Raw genomic sequence first — 25,713 nt, 5'->3', positions numbered from 1 at the left:
TTGATACTTCAGATTGCATCATTATAAAATAGATGCAATAATCTGGAACAAGTTTTTTGTTTGTTTTTGCAGAGCCTGGGATGGAACCCAAGGCCTCACACATTCTAGTTAAGTGCTCTACTACTGAGCTACACTCCCAGGCTCTGAAAAAACATCGAATACAGCAGTTAATTAATGAACTATTTCATCATGACCACATAGAAATGATGTTCAAGAATGAAAGAATGATTAAATATTAGGGAAATCTGTAATTATGGTATATTATTTTAATAGCTCAAACAGAAAACTTATACAGTATAAAAGATATAACAGATCTCTATATTAAGTCTAGTGTTAAATACATTACAAACAATTCTCCTTGGATTGAGTAACAATGTTCTCACAAGACATTTATATGATTATTCTTATATTACAGAGCAAAATGTTAAATTGGAAGACATCAAATAACTTGCTCAATGTATACAATTCTAAAGGGAGAAGGTATAATTTGAGCCCAGGTCTGTCTAACCATAAATCTTATACCCTGACTTCCATGTTATATTCTCCTCATGGACAATACTGCACCAAAATAACCAAAAAGGCATTTTATAACATCTTGGAACTTGTTTTTATTTCTATAAAATTGTTAGCATAGTAGGAATGCAATAAAATTTCTTGAGTATGGTTAGAAAAAGCTATCATAAAAAATAACTTAAAACCAGAAACAAAGAATATCGATGAGCATTTTCAACATTGCTGTGAAAATTTTGGCTAGTGCTATAAGACATACCTCAAAGAAGAGGTATGTTCTTTGGAAACATAATAGAACCATTCAGTTATAACATGGTTGTTTACTAATAAAACTGAGGAAAACTAAGTGAAAAAATTATTAGCATTAATAAATATAAAGAAAAAAACAAATATAAATATCAGTAGCTTCTATATAATACTAACCACCAATTAGAAAATAAGAGAAAGAGATCCCAAATATAACTAAATAAAACATGCTTAGTATAAATGCAGGACTTCTACAAGAAAATAATGTTTTGTATCACATCACATCAGACTTGAACAAAGAGAGGTAATATAAATGACTGAATACTGTGGAAATGCAAATGCTTCCAAAAACTCACAGTTTGTACATAATTCCACAAAAAGTACATCAGGATTTTTTTTAAAGTTGAAAATTAATTCCAACATTCACCTAGAAGAATGTTCAGGTGATGACTGATAAGCTACATTTAAAATGCAGAATAATGAAGGGGCGAGAGGTCACTATGTCAGAAATGGAAGTATGCTGTACAAACTATCAATGGCCATACAAACTGTAATATGGTTTTGCCCCAATAACTGACAGATTATTCTATTTAAAGAAATAGAATAGACACCTCAGATACATAAACACATATGCCAGTTCAATTAAAGACAGCCTTAGTCACAAATAAGTAAAGAGAGATCATTCGATAAACAGGATTGAGGGCCGGGGATTTAGCTCAGTGGTTCCGGCACCTGCCTTGCAAGCTTCAAGGTCTCAAGTTCAATCCCTGGTACCAAAAAACAAACAAACAATAAACGGGATTGAATTAACTATCTGATAGTTCAAAAATTATATTCCTATTGCATACTATAGGCTAAAGTATATTACAGACAGATGACATATTGATTTTTTTTTTTTTTTTTTTTTTTTGGTACCAGGGATCGAACTCAGGTCCTTCCGCTTGGGAGGCAGGCAGCAGAACCACTGAGCTAAATCCCTGGCCCAACATATTGATTTTTTTAATAAAATTATAAAGGATTATGAAAAAATAGGAGGCTACTTATTAGACATTGACTACATGAAGAATTTCTAAGTAGTAGAATGTGTCAGTAATAGTTTTGAGACAGCTGTAGCAAATATGAAAAACATTCATATATCAGATATAATATCCAAAATTAAAAGGCAAAATTTAAACTAGAAAAAACTTCCAGAAATAAAACATTCAAAGACATTTCATAAACAAAATATCAATACCTTAATGGACAAACAACTCACATATTAACATCTTTTGTCTTAAAAAAAAACCAAGTCACACATATGCCACAGGTTTGCAACCACTGCTATACAGTCACGTTTTGAAGAATACTTAATGTGATAAGAAAATTCACCCTTGGGCTGGGGATTTAGCTCAGTGGTTCCACTGCCTGCCTCACAAGTGCAAGGACCTGAGTTCGATCTCCGGTACCAAAAAAAAAAAAGAAAATGCTCCCAATAAAGTGATCACAATAGAATATAAAAGTCTAACAAGACCATGGTTCTAGTTCTGTAATGTAACAATATATGCCTAGAAAAAAATGGAAGAAAACATACCAAAATATTACAGTGGCTATCTCAGTATGAAACTAGGTAATTTTAACTTTTGATAATTAACATCAGAATGAAATTTATTAAAGAATAAAAACAAAATGATTGTTGACAAAAACAAAACAAACAATAAACATGAAACCAGACACATTGGACATGACGTTTTCAGGATATAAAGATATAAGGAAGGCTTTGCCCTTTATGTTCCTCTAATTTCACTGCGCTACTTCCAAGGGAAATCTGTGGTGTGGGTGTTCCATTAGGCACCTCAGCCTCTTAAAATGAACTGTCTCAGAAGCCATCTCTGTTCCTTCCTGTCTGGCCTTTTCCTGCTCAACTCCACCAGTCTCCACTTTCCTCCCACTCAAAGCTTGGCTGCAACAAAACAATCCCAACACAGGAAGCAGGTCTGGCGGGAGGTCAGAATGCTGGGTGATTATCAAGGGAATGATGTACACGCATCTGCAAAAATGCATACTGCTGCTGCTGAATTATGGTTCCATAACATATCCTCACTGGAAAGAGGAAAGCTGTTTTTCCTAAATCCATTCTGAAAATTCCTGTAAGGCCTACTATGATGGTGACAAGAAGTTTATTTATCCTCTTCCAGTATAATTCAGGGACCTTTACTAAAACAATCTCATTTCGTCACTCAACAATATTTAGCAAATATTTAGTGGATGCTTTCTATTGTTCTTAGAAATAAAATGCTATTCTATGCATCATAATGGTTCCAGAGAGGTCCACATTTTTATCTGGAACCTGTGAATAAGTTACTTTCCATGGCAAAAGGGACTTATAGATGAGACTTACAGTAGGTAAGATTTTAATATGAGGTGCTTATCCTGAGTTACGGGGTGTGTGTGTGGGGGGGTAATCACAAGGGCGTTTATAGGTGAAAGAGGCAGAAGAATCAAGAGATGGAGATGTGAACAGAGCATAGGTCAGATAGGTTTGTGGCCACAAGCCAAGGAATGCAAACAACCTCCCCAAACTGGAAAAGGCAAAGAAATAGATTGTCCCCATGCCCACCAGGAGCAATGCAGTCTGTTGAATCAGTTTTGAGATTCTGTCTTCCAGAACTTCCAGATAATAAATTTGTGTTGTTTTAAGCTAATAAATTGGCTGTAATTTTTTTTTACAGCAAACAAATACAGTAGCAGTCAATGAAATGTAGAGCCTTAGGGTTGTGATTAGGGTTAGGGTGAGGGCTTTTATCATCATTGCCTCATTTCTTGTTTTTGTCAGATTTTACCTAAGTGTGTTACAGTCAATGTGAGTCCTGCAAGATATCCCACAATTTTAAAGCATGCTCTAATTAGACAAATACACTGTATCACCCTCTCAGAAACTCACAATTTGTTTTAGTGTATGAAAAGTCAAGTACTATTATAGTTAAGAAGTGTTTCACTATTTTTATCCAGACTTTTCCACATGTATTTGACCACAGATGCTTATAAACATCTATTTGCATCAATATTGTTAAAAGTAACAAATATTTATTGCTTTGCAAGCCTACTATGTGCCAGGTACTAGGCTGGATTCTAAGGATATAAAATGAATCCATTCTTGTGTTGTAGTTTAAATGATTTTAAATAAACTTTAATGCACCTGATCAATCCTATGATACTTGAAACATATTATGTTTTTATTTATCCTTTTAGGGAATACACTTTATCTTTGCCAAAAAAGAAGTTACATTATTGAAAAGCAAGTATATGTCTTTACATATTAAATCTTGGAATCTCATCTTCCATACCATCTGTAATATTTTAGTTAATAGGTCACACACATATTTATTTTAAAAAGATATTTTAAGAATGACGATAAGTGATTTTTGTTATCTAATTTGACAAATGTATAAACACTATTACTGAGAGATGAAGCTGATTGTCCTAGACTGTTCTACTGAAGCGTCCCAAGATTATATTATCCAAAAGAGTTTTCCCATTAGCATGAACTTTTAAAGCCACGGAGGAACATTCAGCCCTATGGTGATCCACAATACACATCAAGAATCTCCCCTTTCATTGCTATGTCTATCTGCATCTCCTCTGCCACTCCCCTTGCTTTTTGAACTCAAAGCTTGGGGTCTTGATGGCAGTATTTGTTTAACTTTCAAGGTAGTACAGTGGTACAGTTGGATCTTTTGGATCCTCACTGCATCAAGAATAGCATTTCAGAGTATTAATCACACCTCTGTTTTTTCAAAGGGAGTAAGTAAAGGTTCAACATATTGATATTTTAGCCCAGCTACAAATAGTTGACTCTACTTTTGCCTTTGCAAAGTAACCTTTCCAACTTCCCAATCTCCCATGATTGGGGGCAGAGGGCTTTGCAAATATTGCCTCTGATTTGTAAGAAATTAAGTAATTTAAAAATAAAAGTAGATCAAAATTTTTCAGCGACATATATTTTAATCATAAAGTTAGTAAGCAAAGTTTTCTCTTTCTAATTACTTTTCAACTCAAACCAATCAAATTTCAAAGAACTATGCCTTTATTTAAAAGATTCAATTAGGAAAAAATTCTGAAGCATTTAATGAATTATCAATTATAATATACTGACATGAGAAAGTGCTATCAAATCTTTTAAAGTACTACTGAATATTCTATATATTCTACTATTTTGTAACAGTTAACTAGGTTTAGCTATAAAAAAAATCAACTCCTGAACTTAAAATGATCTCAACAACTTAAATGAGTCTAAATGAACCTATAAGCAAACCCAAAAAGAGCTTTTTCATCCTGTTCCCTTCTTTGCAGTAATGAGAGGGTTTGGTTCCAGAAACAATGGCATTTTTTAAAAAAAATCTTGCTCTGTTAATATATTAATTCTACGTTCAATTGACAGCTGTGAGTTTTCTGTTTCATAACCATTATGAAACAGGGACATCTCTATTTCTATTTCACTTCCACTCCTCCTGTGTATGATCAATGACTCTATGACCATTTTCTTTGCAATAAATGATGGTGGGCACACTTTATGGAAATTTCAAGTGCTATATACCAAAACTCTAATGACTGAGTACTGGAGGGGATAGGATAATGAATTACCAATGAAAACCAAGAGAATTTGAAAGCCTGGCCATTTATGTGCTTGGCATATGTCAAGAGTCAGTGCTCTGTAAATATGTGGAAAGAAGGACTCATCATTCAGTGTTCACACAAATGGCATCACAGGAGCTTGAACTACAAAGAGAGAAGTAGTTGCTCTTGCTGCCCAATAAGATGGACACAGGTTCCAAGGAAAGAGTATTTGTTGTCAAGTTTGTTAAGATGCCTCATAAATGTTTACAGAATGAAATGGTCTGGGTGACTCCTATTCTCTTTCTTTGAAACCTGCAGCATGTTTGCTGCAAAGTACACATTCTAAGGAGAGAAATGGTGAGACCTCCTCAAATTCTCTTGGTTTTCACTGATGAGTTATCACCAAAGATGGGAGAATGACCTAATAATGACAAAAAAGTTGCACATATGAAAGAATCACACAAAAACACAAATCAAGGTCAAAATGCTACCCAAAAATTCTTGTGAAAGACTCCTTTAGAAAAAGTTATTTAACTCTGAGACAGGAAATGCCACAAAAAGAGGTTAATCAGGAAGAAATTTATAATGTTGGTAATATTAGTGATCACTTTGGATAACTGTAGAAGCAGAAACAACTGCACCAAGAAGGAAAACCAAGTCCTGTATTTGTTTGTTCCATTGACAGAGAAGCAGCCTTAAAATATGAGTCTATATCAAAATAGGCTTGAATACCTCCCATCTTGCCAGAGCTATAACCTAGAAGTTTGTTTCCTGAATTAACAAATAGCCCATTAGGCATCTGCGATGAAGTTACCAATGTATAAAAATTAAGCCTAAAGCTTTGAATATTTACAAGATTTACATCCTTTGACTAAATGTATATTAAAATAGTCAAGAGTTAGCAAGCTCTGGATATAAAAGCTAATGTTGGGACATAGGAAGATCCTTTCAAAGAAGAAAAGATGTGCAGTTGGCTTTGGAAAAGTAAGAGAAGGCAAACCAGCAGATGACAATGAAGAACGACGTGCCACCAATTAATAATAAATGAGAGAAAGGGCTGGGGATTTAGCTCAGTGGTTCCACCACCTGCCTCGCAAGCGCAAGGTCCCAAGTTCGATCTCTGGTACAAAAATAAATAAATAAATAAACAAACAAAGAAACAAATAACAGAAGAGCCCACACAAAGACAGGCCAAGGAGGTGTGAATTTAGAGAAGGGCAAACAAAACTGCAAAATAAGGTCAAGGACAAAGGCAAGACAGAAGGACACCAAAACTGGAATGGCTTGGATCTGAAGGCAAAGGCAAAATTCTGAATTTGACAGAAGGCAGTGATGGGAAGCCATGCAGCCCTTTAGAGGGCTAACAAAGGAGTGGTTGTAAACCTGGTCATGGAAAAAGAAAGGACAAAGGGGAACCAGAGGTTCTTTAAAAAAAATGATTATAAAGCTACTTACAGGCATATTTTTCAGTACAGAAATGGTGAACACTGTATTGTATAATAAATTTCCTTATTTATATCTGTTCTCAACTATTTTCATGGGTTCATATATGCATGACCTGTTTCTGAAATCAGGGCAGGCCACTTTCATATTAAAATGCAACATGTCATACCACTCTCACATTGACCATCCCCAGCAAGCGCTGATTGCTGACTGATAGAAATGGGCATTTTGACAGAAAATTAGCAGGACTAAGTAATGCATGGTGAAGAACGCCACCAGAGAAGAGACAATGGACTATATTTTAGCTCAGCAGGGTAAGAAGCTAAGTTGTTCTTCCCGCTTATTAATACACCAATATTTAGTCCAATAGCTGTACTTTGAGGTGGAATTTTTTACTTTCTCTCCTGAAAACTGAAGGTCAGATTAATGGTTTTCTGCACAATGCTTGTCTATAAATTCCATGACTGTATGCATATATTTTAAAGAGATGAGTGAAGATTTTTTAAATGAGGGAACTCAGTCTAAAGAGTATTGCCTTATCTTTTAGCTAACTACTCTACAAGTGGGACTATCTTAACTGAAAGGAGGTAATATACTGATAAAATTTTTTTGCACAAATGCTAGTTTTAGTAAGAACTTGGAATAATGGGAGGAAAGAAGATTAAGTATGGATGAATAATAGGAGCTAAAAAAAGATATTAATGTAGCTTTTAAGCTCTAGTGAGACTTAACTGCTTTGATTTAAAAATAATCACAGCGGTAGAAATAAGACAATCTAACATCTAAGCACTCAAATGAACATCATAAGAATGAATAAGGACACAAGGAGGAGTAAGAGGAGAAGGAGGAAGGCCACCTAGCTAGGCAGACTAGAAAGGAAATGGAGGCAGGATGGGAGAAATGCAAATCAGATGCCTTTGAACAAAGTATCCCAACTTAAAATATTTTTATTTTATACAATTAAAAACTTGCTTAATTCCTTAGAAAAGAAAAGAAACTTCCAGTGTACTGTACAACTATAGCTCGGGGTCCCTGTACTATTTACTCATAGTCTGAAAAGTCTTTGCTTTAATTCTGGAAAAATAAGGACTAAGCACTCAAAAAGAGGAACAGGTAACAGACTCCATCTTTTCAGTTTGGCCACCTTCACAAAAGCTGATTTGTTGTGATAGTTATTCCCTCTGAATGTTTAGTCATGAGTTTCAAAGCTTGAAAAACAACTCAGTTTAAAAGTTTGAAAATGAGAAATATTACAAGAAATAATATTTTCTTCTTCCTTGTGCATTTATATACCTAGTGTACATTATTTCTGAAGCATTCACTACTTTTACTCTTAAAATGCGCCACCTGATACATCTACAAGAACTTTTGGTCTCAATGCAGGACACCTCTTGGACTCTCTTAAAACTCAAAGACAGGGTTCTCAGTTGTGTAATAATGAACTTCATCCTTCTGTACAAATTAAACCGGGCATTATAAAGTGTAGATAAATGAAACTGAGAAAAAAGAAAGAAAAAAACTCACTGACCAATCTATATCAGATTCAGCTTTTTTTGAGACATTAAGGTGCATACAGTCAACTGATATGAAGGTCACCAAATAAAATATTACAGTATTAAACTGCTACTGACATGTAGTCGGTGTGGACAGAAGCTTCGGTCTAGTCCAGTAATTCTTTATCTTTATTATTATTTCATCCAAAAGCATTCATAAATATACATTATGACAGTCTATCATATTTACAGCAAAATGTTCAATGATCAGAGTAAATTTTTCTTTTAATTGAAAGAATAATACTCAAGTAATATAATTTTTTTAAAACTAGGCTTTCTACATCCAGATATTGTTATAGGAAAAGTGACACACAAACTCAATTCCACAAATGATTTCTTTATAATAGATAGGAACTATGATAAATCTGGCCTTTAATTGTTCATTGTCTACCTGCTGACAATGTTTAAGTTACCGAACTGTCCCTACTAGGAATTTTCTGATTTTCATGAGAAAGAGCTGCATGCCACAAGCTACCACAGGTACCTTTAGCTTTCTAGTTAAAGCCAGAAGGAAGCATTCTTGGTCCAGGGACCTCCATTCACCTTCCGCCTGCTCCTGACTGGCTGTTCTTATTGGCAATGACAATTCCTCGCAAAGCAAATAGCTCTCCACTGAGAATGGAAGAGCTCATCTTTTCAGTTCCTATTACAAGCACAGACCTCTCTGAGAGTCATTTAGGGAGTAAATCAGACTCACACTCGATAAGCACAAAGCTGACCTTTAAACTCCAGCCTTTTATAGAGCATTGGGTTATTTCATTTAGTGTTTATGCAACAGTTCCAGGGGTCACAAGGTCTGAGTTTACTGAGGTGGAGTGGACCAGAAAACCTTGCTTCAACTCCCATGTTGCAACTGATAGAAGAGGGGGCTGGGATGGCAGGGCCCACAAGCCTCAGGCTCAAGGGCACCCAGAACCATGGGTGTTAGTTTGGTGTCTTTAGCATTTAGAGATATCCAGACTGCCTGTCTGCTGATGAGAGGTAGCAACTATGGAAAAAATGAAAAAGAGTCTTAGGGGCTGGGGAAGAGGGTTTATATTTTGCTTTCACCTTGTCCCACTACCTAACTAGTGACAGAGCTTGAGCCAGGAGGAGAAATCAGTAATTCTGATTCTATCTTTGTTTAAAATTAGCATTTAATTCATAGGTCTTTTTTGGATTGATTTTTAAACACTAAAATCTTTTTCTTAATTACTTGTTTAGAACTCTCTTAAATTTTGTGCCCAAGGCAGTGTCTTTACTCCCTTCACCCTATTCCTGGCTCTGACCTGTCCCTGCACTGTTCCCACCTTGAACTCTTCAACTAGAAATGGAAGCGGACCTAGACATGGTGGTGGAGATGCTTACAGCTGAGGAAGGAAAGGGAGAAAAACTCAGATTCATACAGAAAAAAAATTTACTGAGCATGTACTGTGTACCAAGAACTGTGCTGGGAATTTTATATATGTTATTTCTGGTGGTTTTCATCTATGAGGAAGATCTACTAGTCTCCCTAGATGACGCTGTGAGAAGCACGCTTTTTTCTGCTCTAGTTTCTAGTTTCCCAGAAACTAGGACCACCAACCACGTGGCACTCAAGCAGGAACCCGGGAGCTGTCCATGATTCCTCCTCCCTAACCCATGGATTCCCTTACCAGCGCTTGTAACTTCTTGCAGGACCCCAAGTAGTAAATGGAGGAGTAAAGTTCCAAAGATGGTCTCTTTGGCAACGTCTTCACTGCTTTTGCCATATCTGCCCCTGTCCCAGGAAAACGTGGCTTATCAAATTATTATCCCACTGGCCAGTCCAGGAAAAGGCTGAATTTCCAAGTGATGACTGCTTTTGCAAATTTATACACCATATTTTAGTACAATATTGAATACAAGCTCTATCTCTAGGCTAGGCACTATACTGAGCATCAGACTGTAGCTGCCTGAATCTCTACTCCCACACATCTCAGGCCAACATGCCCCAAAACAGATTTTGGATTTTTCCTTCAAACCCTTCTCTCCAGTTTCCTTTCTCTTAGGAACTAGCACCACCAACCACCTGGTACTCAAGCCAGAATCTTGGCAAATGTCTCTGACACTTCACTTTCCCACTCAAACCACTGCAGTGGACCCTCAAGTTATGACCGGCCTGACATACAAATAACTTGGGTTACGACCAGAATTTTAGTTTTAACTTAAGACAGAAATCTTGAGTTATGACCCAAATGCCAGCTGCCTGTGCTTCCAGATGGTCTCAGATACAGATTTAACCCCTAAAGAGTTCTGGAAGGAAGATTACAACATCTCTTCCCATGTAGGGTTAATTAGGAAATCCTGGGCCAATGTCTCTCTAAGGATACTGAGATCTGCCTGATACAGGAGAGAGACTTTGAAGGCTGTGTAAGGGAGCGTGAGCCTTCAATTGACCAACTTGAGCTGCAACCAGCCCTTGCAAAATAATTGAGTTCGTAAGTCAAGGGTTCACTGTACCAACACCTGTTTATATAAGTAGTAAAACAAGAAAACATACTCAGTTAAAGCACCCATTATATGCTAGGCACTCTTATAAGTATACACAGCATTATTAACTTATTCTATTTTAATAATAATTCAGTGAGAAGAGTCCTATTGCTAGATCTATTTTATTACTAAGGAAACTGTGATAAAAGGACACTAATTTGCAGTCATATAGCTATTTCACTATTTCTCCAAAATAATTCCAAATGTATTTACCTTGCCAACTTTTCACTGCCCAATTTAGTCTGGTCTACCATCCTGTTACTCTAGGAACTATAAATGCCTGATACATGATCATCTTGGTTCTATTTCTACTTCATTTCCACACATCAATCTTATGCAGTAACTTATATGACCTTTCTAAAGTTTCTATCAATTCATGTCATTTCCTCTGCTAAAATCCTCAAAATGATTCAACTATTTTCTGAATAAAATTCAAACTCCTTAATGTGGCCTTTGAGGTCTTATGTTAACTAGCCATTTCCTTCCTTGCCAATTTCATTTCCTTCCCTTTTTTGTTCATACCGCCTTTTTGTCCTGCTGGCCCTCCTGCCTTTCTTAAAACCCATCAAATGCTTGCTGATCCATGACCTTGGCCTTTGTCATGGGTTCCCTCTATCTGCAACGTGCTCCCCCCACTCTGGAGGGCTCCATCTAATCCTCTTTACATCTTAGAAAACTTTGACTCCACCCCACCTAAAATAGGCATCCTTATTTGTCTCTCTTAGCACTCTTTTCTTTTCCTTCATAGCAAGTTTTTCAAAATGGGTAATTCTAGCGCTGGGGATTTAGCTCAGTGGTTTCGCCACCTGCTGCGCAAGCGCAAGGACCCAAGTTCGATCCCTGGTACCAAAGGAAAAAAAAAAGGGTAATTCTACATTATTTGTATTTTTACTTTAGCTATAATTTCCATGAAATACAACCATGGTCAGTTTTACCTACCATCATTCTTCTAGTTCTTAGCCCAGAACTTGGAACATAAATGGTGCAATGATTATTTGTTCAGTGAGCCAATCAACCTCTTTTGAAGGCGTAACTGAAGAGACCACTTAAAACATTAACATCATTACTTTTACTAAAATAGAGATCTTTAAAATATATATGCAGTCATACCCCACATCACAATGCTTCAATCAATGACAGATCACACATACAACAGTGGTCTCAGAAGATTCTATTGCCTAGGGACATGGTAACCATCTTAGTTTGTGTAAGTACACAATATTATGTCTGTACAATGACAAAAATTTCTAATGCAATTCTTAGAACATATCCTCACTGTTAACCAGCACATGACTGTAAATACATATAAATACAAGCAAACCTTTTTGTTTCCAACATGTGTATAAAAATTATTGAACTTAATGCTCAACATGTGCAAATACATACAAGGAAGCAACTAAAATTTTCTAAATGATTTTTTAAAATCTTATAGCAAATAGAGCTTTAAAAAAAACTCTTTATGTTGTCACCATGACTTTCAAACCTATTAAGAAGAGAATCAATCCCTCAACTGTTTTTATTCAATGTCAATATATAATTGTGTTCCATAAATATCTGTTTTGTGATACACTATGGGTAATTTCAATCATATGGATTTGATTATTTTTTCCTCTTTATAACTTAAGAGACTTGATTTTTCTCATTGGTTCCAAATTCCTTGTCAGAAAACAGCTGAACCTGAACCATCCATTTCATATGATGTTTTACAGTCCTGCCGTGTCACAGGTATTTTAGGAAGAGAGATTCTTCATGTTTCTTCAAAATAGGGTCTGAACTCAAGGTACTTATCCTTTGAGGTTCTAATACTTTAAAAATGCATTTAAGAATATAAAATAGAAGAAAAATATTGCAAATCATATATCTAACTAGGGACTTGTATCTAGAAAATACTAAGAACTCAATACTAAAAATAAAAATAAAACTTAAAAATAGCCAAAGACTCTAAGAGGACATTTCTCTGAGAAAGACATAAAAATGATTAATAAAAGCACAAAAATATGCCAAATGTCATTATCCATATGGGAAATGCAAACAAACTACAACTAGATACCATTTTATACTCACTAGGATGATTATCACTACAAAGATAGACAAAGACAAGTATAACCAAGGATGTGGAGAAATTGGACACTTAGGCACTGCTGATGGGAGTGTAAATGGTGTGGCACTCTGAAAAACAGTTTGGAATACCTTCAAAAGGAAAAAACAAAGTTACTATATGACCTAGCAGTCATATGAATTGCCAATACATACTACAACGTGGATAAACCTTAAAAACATTATGCTAAGTCAAAGAAGTCAGTTACAAAAGGCTATAGAACTGTATAATTCCATTTATTTGTCTAGAATAGGCAAATAGAAACTAAAAGTAGATTAGCACTTGCCTAGGGTTGAGGATTGAGGTGGAGAAATGCTAACCAGGGAGAGTTTTCTTTTGAAGGTAATAAAATTATCTAAAATTAGCGGTGAAGGTTAGAAACTGTGAATATACTAAAAATCACTGAACTGAATACACTTTAAATGAGTGAACTGCATGGTATTTGAATTACATATTAATGAATCTGGTTATAAAAGAATAGAATATAGCTTTTACTACACTTTAAAGCTAGACTTATGTTTGGCATTTACATGGACAAATGTGGCTTAACTAAAGAGGATCTCTAATTTACTTTTGTGCAGAGATGAGTTTTAGATGAAACTTCCTCATAAAGAATTTGTGATCTTTCTTTCTTTTCATAATTCCCAGTCTCTTATCTTGGTCTACTTTTGGCTATTATGAGTAATGCTGTTATGAACATTTGGATACAAGTCTTTTGCATGGATGTATATTTTCAGTTCTTTTGGTGAGAGGTAGACCTGAAATCCTAGTACCAGATTTATACAACTTTAGAGAGGGACAAAATGTAAGAGATCATGTAATTTCTGATTTTAGAGATAAAGAAATCGAGGAAAATAAACATTTTTTCCAAGGTCAGAAAGGTAATGAAAATGGGAATTAGAGACTTCCCCCAGACCAAGACTTTTTTTATATATATTTTTATACTTTCACAGCACCAGAGAAAAGGTACAATAGTGAATGGCATCTTCCATCTCAGCTTCCATTCTGGCTTTATTTCAAAGGAATCTCTCATTAATAGGCAGAAAATAGAGAGCTGCGTTATGAGAGTCAATGTGCTGGTCGATCTTTACTGCTTCATTTCACCTGGTGGGTGAGGAGACATGAATGTTCCAGGCCCGTGCTGGTTTAAGTGGCCTGGAGAATGTGGAGATACTGTTTTGATATTACTGTTATTGCTCTACTTTCTGTAATGCATTTTAGGGCACTTGATCAGCTGCTTTACTGAATTTCCCTGAAAATGATTACCTTCTCACAGAATTCTAAGGAAGCATAGTCCTTTCAGATTCTCAGAGCAAAGCATTTAAAAACAAGTTGAAAATGTTTGTGAAGCTTATAGGAATACATTCATTGAATCTGTTTAGGTTGTAACTGAATAGAAATTGCCTTGAAATGAAATCTGATCCTTCTCTAATTTATGGGATATGAAATAGAGCTTTGTCCAGGATTCCATCTTCCTATCACTCAGTAACCAGCTTGTATACTGTCTAGGCTTATTATTAATTCTCTTTCTGAGACTGTATTCATTTAAATCACTGTTAATATCTATCCTAGGTACAGATAAAGAAGGAAAGATGGTCAACTGTGACTTCACCTAACTTCTAATTTGTCATTCTAGAGACAGCTTAAGGGAGAAGAGGGGGAAAACTAGCACAACTTGTGGGGGTTTGTGTTTATGGGTGTGTCACAAATGAACAAATATCATCTAAGTGTGTTACTCCTAAAACTTTATCAGTCTACACACTATTTGGAAGACAGGAAAGAAAGAAGGCAAGCAGGAGGGAAACCAGGGAGAAAGTTAAGACAGGAAGGACAGCAGGTAGGGAAGTGCACTGATTCATAAAAACTTGAATCAATTGCCAACACTCGAAACTTTGAAATTTTACACACAAATTCAGTTTTTTATTAAAAAGAGGAAGAGATTGTCACAAGACAACATTACTGAGGTGTTTGAATTAGGCCTGCTAAATTCACCAGTTCCTAATATTTTCTCCTAGCCAGTCTGTTTCTTCACTTACTGGTTCCTAAGTGCATTCTGCCGGGAGACTCTCCTACCCTTCTTATCACCCAAATGAACACTTAGCATTTGGTTAGGAGGTATAAATTTATGAATGGTGAATAGGAGATTACCTCTTCTAATCTGGAAAACTACTCCCTGGGATTTTAATACATCTTCCTAAACAATATAATGGAGCACGGATCTTCATTTTTTAATATTTTTCATCAGCTAACCAAACATCTAGACTTCTGCAACATAGATTTAAAAGGTATCATGCTAATGGCATAAAGACAGGACAGCTGGGATTAAAGAATGCTTTTGAGAATAAATTTGATATCTGTACAAGTGTTTTTTCAGTTTTTCATTTTTTAAATTTTCATTTTGTATATTAAAAACCATGTTAATATTAAAAATGTTTCCATATCACTATCTCATTAAAGAAACATTTTAATCTATAGATTCCTAGGGAAAATTAAAAAGAAATCAGTGGAAAGGAGTCCAAGACACTTGCCAGCCCTCTACTTCTCATAAGCAGCAGATCAGATTTCACAGTGAGGACGCTGCCTCACAGGTTGCACACATTTGAAAGCCAAATGGTCATGACTATGGCAGTTATTCGATATTGTTTCAGTGTTTTAAAGCAGAGCTTCGCAAACATGAATAAATCACCGAGGCATCTTGTTAAATGCAGACTCTGGGGTGAGAAATCAGATTATGCATTTCTAACACATACCCAGGGGGACATCCACAGGGCTAGCCTGGCCTGCACTCTGAAAAGTGAGATTCTAAGTAACACCACCATCAACGTGAAGAAAAAGAAAAACACTTTGCAGCTAAATGACAGAATTAACTGTGGGCCGACCATACCTACCACACAAATCACATATACAAGACCTCTGTGGGTGGCATCCTCTTTCTCTCCATACAGCACTACCAGATGTGCAACGGGATGTCTAACCGCTTCTGGGGCTGGGCCCGCCAGGATGATGAATTCTACTGGTGCATCAAAGGAGCTGGTCTCCAGCTTTTCCGCCCCTCAGGAATCACAACTGGCTATAAGATATTTCACTACCTGCATGACCCAGCCTGGTGGAAGAGGGATCAGAAGCATATTGCAGCTCAAAAACAGGAGCAATTCAAGGTGGACCAGGAGGGAGGCCTAAACACTGTGAAGTACCTTGTGGATTCCCGCATATCCCTGTCTGTGGGCGGGGCCCCCTGCACTGTTCTCAACATCATGTTGGACTGTGACAAGGCTGCAACCCCCTGGTGTACCTTTGGCTGAGTTTCACAGAGAATAAGGGAGCCCATGCCTAACAGGCCACACTGCTGCTCAGCCTCAGGATGAGAGCTCAGGCCTGGGGCCCAGCTCTGATAGGATGTGGAGTGGCCTGAATAAACAGCAAGCTCTGTATTTGCACCAGCCTGGGCCCCAGAGGCAGGCTTGAGCTGGGACAGGACACCTATGACACTTGGGATGCTGCTGGCAGTAAACAGTGATCACAAAAAGGCTGAAAGTGGCTTCAACTTGGACTCTCCACCCTGCCTTCCTGCTTGCCCTTCTCTGCCTTCCTTTGTGTGACAAGGCCTCAGGGAGTGGGAAGGGTTGAACTGGACAACGTCTAATTAGCCTCATTTTTGGTCCTTCCCACTGGACTGCCTCATGAAGAGATTAGAAGCCTTGTGGCTGGTGTAGGTGGCAGTTGCAATCAGGAGGCTTAGAACTTCAGAAACCAGAGCACAAGCCCCGCAGAAAGGAAAAGCAGATAGCAGCTCCAGCTGGTTGTCACATGCAGGAATGTGGACCTCGTGTTACCAGATCTTCTGATTTTTTGAGTATCATTTCCTATCCATACAAGACGAAGCAGTTGGATTTTGTTGACTACATCTAAGTTCTCTTTAGAGACTCCTAGATTTGGATAGTCCTGGCAATAAAACACCTTAGAAGAAGTTTTTAATCAAAGAATATTTGAGGTTATCTCTGAGATAGTTACAGAAGACTGAAATTATGGTCTTCAGTTTATGTTCAAAAAGTTGCTTTTGAATATTCAAAAAGTGGGTGTTTTCTTTTCTCCAACTTCAACATCACTGCTTCTAAGTTAGGTATACATTTTCTGCTACTCAGTAGGATACTAGTCAGTGCACTGGCTGGTAGTTATTTAGCTATTAGTTTCAATTTCCTCCACTAAACATTTCATAAGTGGTAAAAAGTACTGAGTCAGGCATCCCTTCCTCCTCCACAATGCAGTAAATACTGGATCAGTAGCCTGAAAGAATGAATGTTTTTATTTTAATTATGGAATATCTAGTCTAATGAACTGAAGTAACTGGGTTTTAAGGACTCCTTGGCCTTCTAAAAAATTTTCTAAATTCTAAAACAACCACAATAGTTTTCATATAGAACTTGAAATATGTAAGGATTTATATTCAGCTATGTTCACAACTGTGATAAAAAATTAATGCCTCTTCAAATGGTCATTAGGAGGTCTTATTAGACAAGATGGTACATTGTATAGGTTGCCATGCAGATATTAAAAATAATTTTAAGAAATCAAATGTTCAAGGTTCATTATACATTAGATGAAAAAGTCCACAAACTTATAGGAAATCTGATTCTTTTTTGTGCAATGATGAACACAGAAAAATGCCTAGAAGGAAACACACCAATATTTTGATGATGATTGGCAAGGTAACAGGAATGTTTCTATGAGAAGCAGTTACAGATTTTGTGATCACAACAATAATAAAAGGTATTAAAATGAATGGTTAAAACTTAAAAATGTTTTAGCAGTATGACCTCCTAGAAAGGGTCTAAGATAGCAAGGACCTGGGTTTGAGGCCAAGCCACAGGCACATTTCAATGAGAACCTCATATAAGTTACTGCCCCTCTTTCGGGCCAAATGTTGCTCCTTTGGAATTGAGAGTAGTTGAATAAACAATCTTTATGTCTTTTTTCAGTCTGGCATTCTAGAATTCCATATGTTATAGCCACATGTAACAGAAAAATTTTTTTAAATCTCAACCTGGCCCCAAAGGATAAGCCGTATTATGAGTGCAGGTGGGTGGGGACTTCTGACATCAACATTTTTTGTATTGTCGAATTTATTTTAATAATAAAGGTATGATTCCTTTGATAATTAAGAAGATTGAAACAAAGAAGATAATTTGAAATAGATAAGGGGCTCAAGGTAAATATGGGCTCACAGATTATAAAATCACATATTGTATCTTTAAATGCATTAACATTTTATTGCCCTTAACAAATCAATCAACAAACCCACACAATTGATAGCCACAATTTGGAATAAAGGGCCCAAGTCAAAGAGAACAGACTCTTGCTATGAAAAGAAGATAGTTTTCCTAAGAAAATTCTCAGATGCTAAGTCCTTTAGAACTAAGTCGCAACTGTCAATATTGCTTACTGTGTTTCAGGAATGAGGCCGAGCTGAGACTATCTCTTGTCCTCAACATCCAAACAAAACCTGTTTTCAACGTTTGGCTCTGTATTTAAAATGAATGTGCTGAATCCTATTTCTCATGAGTTGTACAAGATACAGAGGGGAAAAGTTCCTTCTTTTCCTTCTGCCTAGACCCTTCCCCTGGAACCTGTTAGTTCTTCAACTGCCAGTGAGAAGTTTCCTAGCTTTTCAAATGTATTGAAATATGGCAGCCTGGGGAAAATACTGGGTGTCTCAAGCTGTCAGCCCCACCCTCTTCTGGGCAAAGCAGGCCAAACGTAAGTAGAGCTCCTACCCAAAAGCTGATCGGCTCCTTTGTGTGAGAAAGAACAATTTCCACCCACACCATGTAACATCACTCTCATCACTGTTAGGGGTCACAGCTTGGCTACCCTCCTGGACATGGGACTCTCATCTCGCAGTATCTACTTGGGGTCAGCTACTGACAGAGCAGTTGGGCCTGGTTAGTAAGAACATGGCTCTCTTTCTGGTAGCCAAGACCACCGGGGCCATTTAACAGGAAAGGAAGGTGTATCTGAAATCTAAATAGAGAAGCAAAGGGATTAAGATTTCTACATCACTTTGTCATTGGAAAATGAGTCGGCCAGGGGGCAGAGGGGATCTCTTCACATCATCTCATTTCTAAATTTGGTAGAAAATAAATTAAATTTGAAAGAAATTAAAGACCCTGCTGATACTATATTTTTTAAGGCACAGGTAATTATGTTACTGCTACATGAGGTGAGTTTAAAAATGAAATATGCTGCTTGGGGAATTTTTACTCTGATTAGAAATTGCTTCAAAGGTATACTAAGTTTGACCTAGAGTGCCATAGTGAACAGAGTACTTTCCAGGAATTAGGAATACAGACATGGAAACTATTGGTCAGGAAATATTGCCAATTATTCTCCTTAGTGAACACCTCTAGGTACAATATGACTAATTTAGGTCACAATACCACAACTGAGGGCACTGATGAAATAACTGGTCTAATGATATCACCTTTGAGTTATTGACATTTTAAAAATGCATAAGAACACTCAAGATAATGTTGTATTAATGTGGTAAATGCAGTATATTTCAACAAACATGCATAGATAAAGGTAAGTCTAGTTATTAAATTTTGGTCCAAATGATCAATGGAGATGATATAGTTTTTTTTTTTAGGTATCACCTTAATATCTTTTGTCTAATATGAATGTTACCACTTCTTTATAGTAATTGATATTTACCTGATAAATCTATTTCTATTCCATTACTTTTAAATGCTTTGAGTCACTGTTTTAAGTCTCATGCTTATAAAGAATATACCTGGATTTTGTATTTTTATGCAATCTGGCACTCTTTGACCTCAAAGTGATGAGTTTAGTTCACTCACCTCTTTTGTGACCATATATATATTTAGACTTATTTCAACTGTCTTTTGTGCTACTTTCTATTGATCACACTTTTTTAAAGGAAGTGATGAAGAGCAACACACTATGAACAGGTATCTGTGTTGCTGAAGAGTGAGGCATGATTAAAGAAGGGAAAACAGTTTGGTTAACTTATTTTTATACCTGTCTTAACTGTGACAACCAGGATCTTTTAGAATCTGCATAAGCTTCAAGTGAACACTGGGAAACAATGGATCAATCTGGTAAAAACTGATACATTGAATGAAGTCAATGTTTTACATAATGTAGAATTTTAAAGTCAGAATGTTTGTTAGTAGACGTAGATGTCATCCATGACTATCTCCAGAGGGAGATATCTGGATTCCAAGTAACACTCCCAAGGCCAAAGCCCTGGCATGTCCTTGGATCTTATCATTGATGGGTAGTTTTTGATCCCTTGGGTCACATGTGACTCACACTAGCTTTACTTATTATCCTGGGTTTTGCTTGCTATCACAGAAGCCTAAAAACCTGATAGTCGGTAGATGCCTTAAACAGTCTTTACCTCTTCAGAAGAACCTATGATAAAAGGGTTGCCCCTATTTTTAAGAGGAAAAGACTGAGTCACAGAAATTTTGGGAATGTTCTAAGGATGTACAGCCAATTATCAGAGTGGAGCTAATAGTGCAGAGGCAGTATTGTGTAGTGTATAAGAACTTGAACTTCAGATGACTGCCTGACTCAAATCCCAGTTCCAACACAAGCTAGTTTTGTGACCTTAGGAGTAGTTCAACCTCTCTACATCTACTTTCTAAGGTTGGTAGGAGGATTAATGAATGAATATATGTAAAAGTATTTGGAACAGTGCCTGGTACTTACTAAAAACCACAGAAGGGTTTATTAAATATATAAAAGGAAGGCAAAACTATGAATCAAAGCCAGGTTGATAGGGATCTAATGCAGACACTCTAACCTTGGACTCTTCAACATGTCAGTCTCTCAAAGATTTAAAGTATTACTATATCTTTGAAGCTTTTTTTTCTCCACATCATTCTCTTCCCTCAATGGTCCTTAATATTATCAGGGTTACAGAATGTTGCCTGTTATTCTGGACTTTTGTCTTATCTGAAAGAGTGAGATGCAGAATTCCCACAATGTTTCAGTAGACTATAGTAAAGTGATTACCTCTGTAGGTTTAAGCAAGACTGTTCTTCTAATACTAGTTTCTAAAGCAATAGTTTGCAGGAGCATCAGCACCATTTGGAAACTGTTGGAGATATAAATTCTCCCACTCCACTTCAAGTTTACTGAATCAGAAACTCTGGGGGATGTGGTCTAGCAACTTGCATTTTAACAAGCTCTCCAGGTGACAGCTCAAGTTTCAGAATCATTGTTTTCATGGAACTTAAAACTATAGTACTGGTTGAGGTGCTCACATTGTTTATCAGCTCATACTAAATTGATATTTAGTAGTCTCAGAATTTGGGCATCCAGCATGCATCTATTGCAATGTTGTGGTTTTATACCCTCCTTTGGGTGTTGCTGATTAGGAACCATGGTTCCAGCCCTTCAAGACCTGTCGATCCACTCTCCATAGTTGGGCATTTGGCTCTTCCATCCAGCTTTATGACTTCCGATCATTTGATAAACATATCATCCATATTTTCATAGTATCTCTCACAATGTTCACAGGCAGGGCTGAGGCAGAAAGCTGGTGGTTCTTGGTAGACCTCTACTTCTAGCCTGTTGTTAATGCATGAAAATATCCCATATTGTTGCTCAAGTTACGAAATTTCCTATTATGAGGCTACATGTCTCTAACTTGTATAAGAGGACACCATGAAAAGCTTGTTTTGCTCTAAAAATAAAAGCTGAAAAATGTGTATCAGTATGAGTGGAGAAGCTATGATGTCCTTAGTTTCCTTTTAAGATTCTCTTTGTCCTTTCCCTTCTCCTATCTTACTCCTTCTTCTCCCCCAGTCTGGGAAAATGGCCTGAAAGCCAGGCAGACTCTCAGAACATCAGCCCAAAAGCATGACTCTTGAGATCAGTTCCTTTTCTTTTCCAGGTTTTCCTATTTTTCATATTCCCACATGTAGGCAATTAAAAAAAGAAATTCTACAGAACCTGGACTTTTATCCAGGTCACATCAGCTAGTTAGTTGAGTTATCCATATTTATATTCCAGGGGCCGGGGACTTAGCTCAGTGGTTCCACCGCCTGCCTCACAAGTGCAAGGTCCCGGGTTCAACCCCCAGTACCAACAAAAAAAAGATAAAATCTAACATATTTATATTCCAGTCTACCCACCAAGGTTCAGACTTTGCCTGCTAGGTTATATTGATGATACTCCTGTGACTGTACATGGCAAACCACATAAAGATATTCAGAGGACCTCTGAGGTCCTCTTAACTTACCCTTCATTTCAGAGAACAATAAACTCAGTTACTGATGGAAAAAAAGCACACATCCATCCACCTGACTGGTATCATCTTCAAATATGTATGGGGATCTAGTGCTTGGTCCTTTCTGTAAGAATCTCCTAGGTGTACAGACATGTCTGGTAACAATTTATTTCATCCTGGAGACTACTGGTCCATAAAAAGGAATGCCAGCTCTGCAGGGGGCTTTACACAAAGCCAATTGTCTCCTCCTCTCTCTGCCAGTCTCGGTAAAGTCAAGTCCTAGTCTTGTTGAAGAAGGTGATTCATCTCTGCATGGAAAGAATGTCAAAACCAACTGTACAAAAGATTCCTTTCTCCACATTCTTAATTTCTGAGGACCTTATAGTCACTTAGTGTAATGCAAGTCATTAGGAGCGTTCAAATTTGACAGACAGTTGGTTAATAATGAAGAGAACATTTCTCTGGGCTTTTCACTGACATTTCCAGGGAGTCCAATAAACTGACTGACAGAAGATCTAATTCTTGGTGAAGTAAGACACACAGGGTCTGGATACCTTCAGACACCAGTCTGTACTAGTGTTCCCACTTCTCCAATTTTTCTATCTTCCTTGCTTGGTAGACCCAATAGGAGCTTGTTTGTGATTCTCCATCTGTCTTATCCTCTCACATATAACCTATTTCCTTTCTGTTCTTTATGTCAAGGGACTGACCAAAACTTTTGTAGAGAATGAGTATTGTAACTAAGGATAGACCAGTGTCAAAATTATAAATTTCAGAAATAAATACAATTTAAGCACTTTGAAAGGTGATAGGTAATAGTTCAATTTTATTTTAAGAATCTAGCACATTCTTAAGAGTCCCGACTATTTTGACATTTCAATTTTAAAAGTGCTGGGAGCTCTACGCTGTAGATCACTTTGGCCAGTCCTAACTCGCTTCCCCCCACCGATGAGGCAGGGCCCTGCGGGAGGAGAACAGGTGACAAGAGGGCGTTGAGGACCAAGGCCTGGCCCCAGAAGAGGACTATCTTCCTCCCTGCCCATTCTCCAGAGAACCATCAAGCATGATCTCCTGCAGACCCTAACTGCTCTGTTCCAATCACAGGCATCCCCTTTGACCTCCCCCTATGCTTCCCTTATCTGTACACTATAAATAAAGGTGCTGAGGATGCCAGCCAGCCTTTTTATCCCATCAGGAAAAGGGGTTTCCACCTGGCCCCAGCTTTATCAGCTTTATCATTGTCTTTGTCTGTCTTTCTTAATCTCCCACCATCATTTCTCACTCCGTGGACCCTTCAGCCATGCAGGCCGTGGCCAAAAGTACTATTAAAGATTCATTTATACGTAGGCTCAGGACTCAATAGACCAAAAGAAAAGTTCATTGTATGCTTTGTTCTATGTGATATTACACTAAATCTTGCAACCAGGAATCACTCTTATGTAGTTTTATTACAAGATTCACTATTGGAAAAAAAAATCAGAGCATGCACAGTACCTCCCCCAAGAGCATAAAACACAACAGCAAAGGCAATAAAATGGGACAATACTAAAAATATAAGCTTCTTTAGGTATGGGCACAGGGTGAGAAAACACACGGTACTCAGTCTATCCCTCTTTAACTTTTCTTCCATAGTGAATATTACTAATCAATCACAGAACTCTTCATGACTAATCCCAGAGAGCTGGCCTTGTAATACTTCTCAAATACGTTAGCCCTAACAACTAGCAAAACCTGATGGAGTCAGCAGGAAACTACTTGCCATCCTAGGCTTTGTGGTAGGCCTACCAGAATTTGTAGGATTAATGGGTGTTATTTTGGTTCAGGTTTCTTCTGTAAAGAAAAACAAAACAAAGCAAAACAAAACAATTCAGCTATAGTAATTCAAATACAGGATGCTTCCAGGAAGGAGCTCATAATCCAAAACTGAACTCTAATTTTTCTTGATGGATTAGAAGACTGCTGCAGACCATGCATGCTATATGTAGATAACCGTGGAAAGATAGGTATAGGGAGAAGTTGAAATCTCAAACATTTACAGACGAGTAGAGTTAATTCAACTGTGGGGACTTGCATCAGATGGGTGCATGCTAAAATGTCTGTTTTTCTTACTAATTTGAAAAGTATATCTCTTCACTATACTGAAGACAGAAGAATGACTTAATACAATAAACTACATTTTTTAATTAAAGGAACATTACAGCTATGATAAATCACAAAGGAAAACCACTACACTAATATGTAGTTTTCTATAGCCAATGTTCTAAAAACAAAATGTTCTATTTGGCAAGGGTCTCAAAATTGGTCATGTTCTCATTAGTCTTGAGGGCAACAGTCCTACTTTATACAGCTGTAACTATAATCCAACATGAAGCCAGAGCCTGAAATCTGAAGTTAGAAAATTTATTTTCAAATAAACAAAAATTGCTAAAAATATATTATGAAAAAATGCGAGTAGCTTCAATTCAATATTACTCAAATTAATGTTTTATTTTGTAAAATTAAAAACACCATTTATGAAGAAAGATCAAGTACAATATTAAGGAATGGTGATTTATTTTATTTAGAAATAAATAAATGTAATTTGTCACAAGTGCTATTTTATCTCTAATATTCTTTCTCATATTGTTTTTGAAATTATACAAGATATGTTAGAATTTTATATATTCTATATATTGAAACAATGTATCACTTTTCTATATATAAAAAACTCAAAGGGCCATGCACTATCAGAATGATGGCACTATTAATGATTAGTTTTGAAACAAAGAAACAGAATACTTTCTTAATGAATAAAACCACAACACTTTAACACTTATACTCTATAGGGAACACTAGCTACCTCATATTTTATATCACATAAAGTATTTCAAAACTCCACCCTAAACACAGCATTCTAAAAGAATACAGACAGGGCCAATTTTTAAAAAAAAATTAATAAAGCAAATATTCTATAAATGGATATACTAATTATAGAAAAAAATAATAAAACACAGTCATGATTCCTTCAAAGTATACTTTAAATCATATTTAAAATTGCTTTAAATACCCCATTCCCATCTGAGGATCCACTTGCGTCAACAATTTGTTCATGAACATCTAAGATGAGAGGGCAGGCCAGTAAGGGCCTGACAGATGCCCACAGAACCGCGAAAGAGTTACAAGGACCTAGGCTGGCCAGCTGCACCCTCCTGGGGCAAAGGCACTTTCAAAGACAACTCACTGTCTGGCACAGATCCTGCCTGTGGCATTGAAAGACTTTCTTGGAACTGTATCTCAGCCTAGCATTAGCACCCTCCTGCACAAAGCACAAAGCGCCTCGGTTTCACCTCATGGACTAGTTCTTTCCCACATGTGGTGAAATATGACTCTCTTGGGTGCTAGGCTCCCCTGGCCTTCCCTAAGATCAGAGTTTGTTGAGTGAAGTCCTTTTCTTTCCTTCTGCAGGGGCTCATGTCTTCAGAAGGGTTGCTGCTATGGACTTGCAAAAGTACAGGACAAGTCGGAGGATTCCTTTACCTAAATTT

General features: G+C 36.9%; 1 protein-coding gene and 1 pseudogene across 27 annotated transcripts in view; one reads left to right on the top strand and one right to left on the bottom strand.

Annotated features, from left to right (window-relative positions):
- Thrb (thyroid hormone receptor beta) overlaps nucleotides 1–25,713 on the bottom strand; it is a 384,335-nt gene that overhangs the window by 341,958 nt on the left and 16,664 nt on the right. Inside the window, exon 1 of one of the 27 annotated variants that reach the window (XM_004857779.3) lies at nucleotides 8,830–24,674. The exons of the other annotated variants lie outside the window; for them this stretch is intronic. The gene's annotated coding sequence lies outside the window, so the exon portion shown is untranslated. Of the gene's footprint in view, nucleotides 1–8,829; nucleotides 24,675–25,713 lie in introns of those variants that run through there. 27 annotated transcript variants of the gene reach the window in all.
- On the top strand, nucleotides 15,900–16,235 carry LOC147826422 (beta-1,4-galactosyltransferase 7 pseudogene; annotated as a pseudogene).

Source organism: Heterocephalus glaber, unplaced genomic scaffold, assembly GCF_053883595.1.
Source record: "Heterocephalus glaber isolate CG9 unplaced genomic scaffold, H.glaber_assembly_v1.0 deba00001472, whole genome shotgun sequence".
NCBI lineage: Eukaryota > Metazoa > Chordata > Mammalia > Rodentia > Bathyergidae > Heterocephalus > Heterocephalus glaber.
The sequence above is the reverse complement of the archived record's forward strand: the minus strand, read 5'-3'. Positions and strand labels throughout refer to the sequence as shown.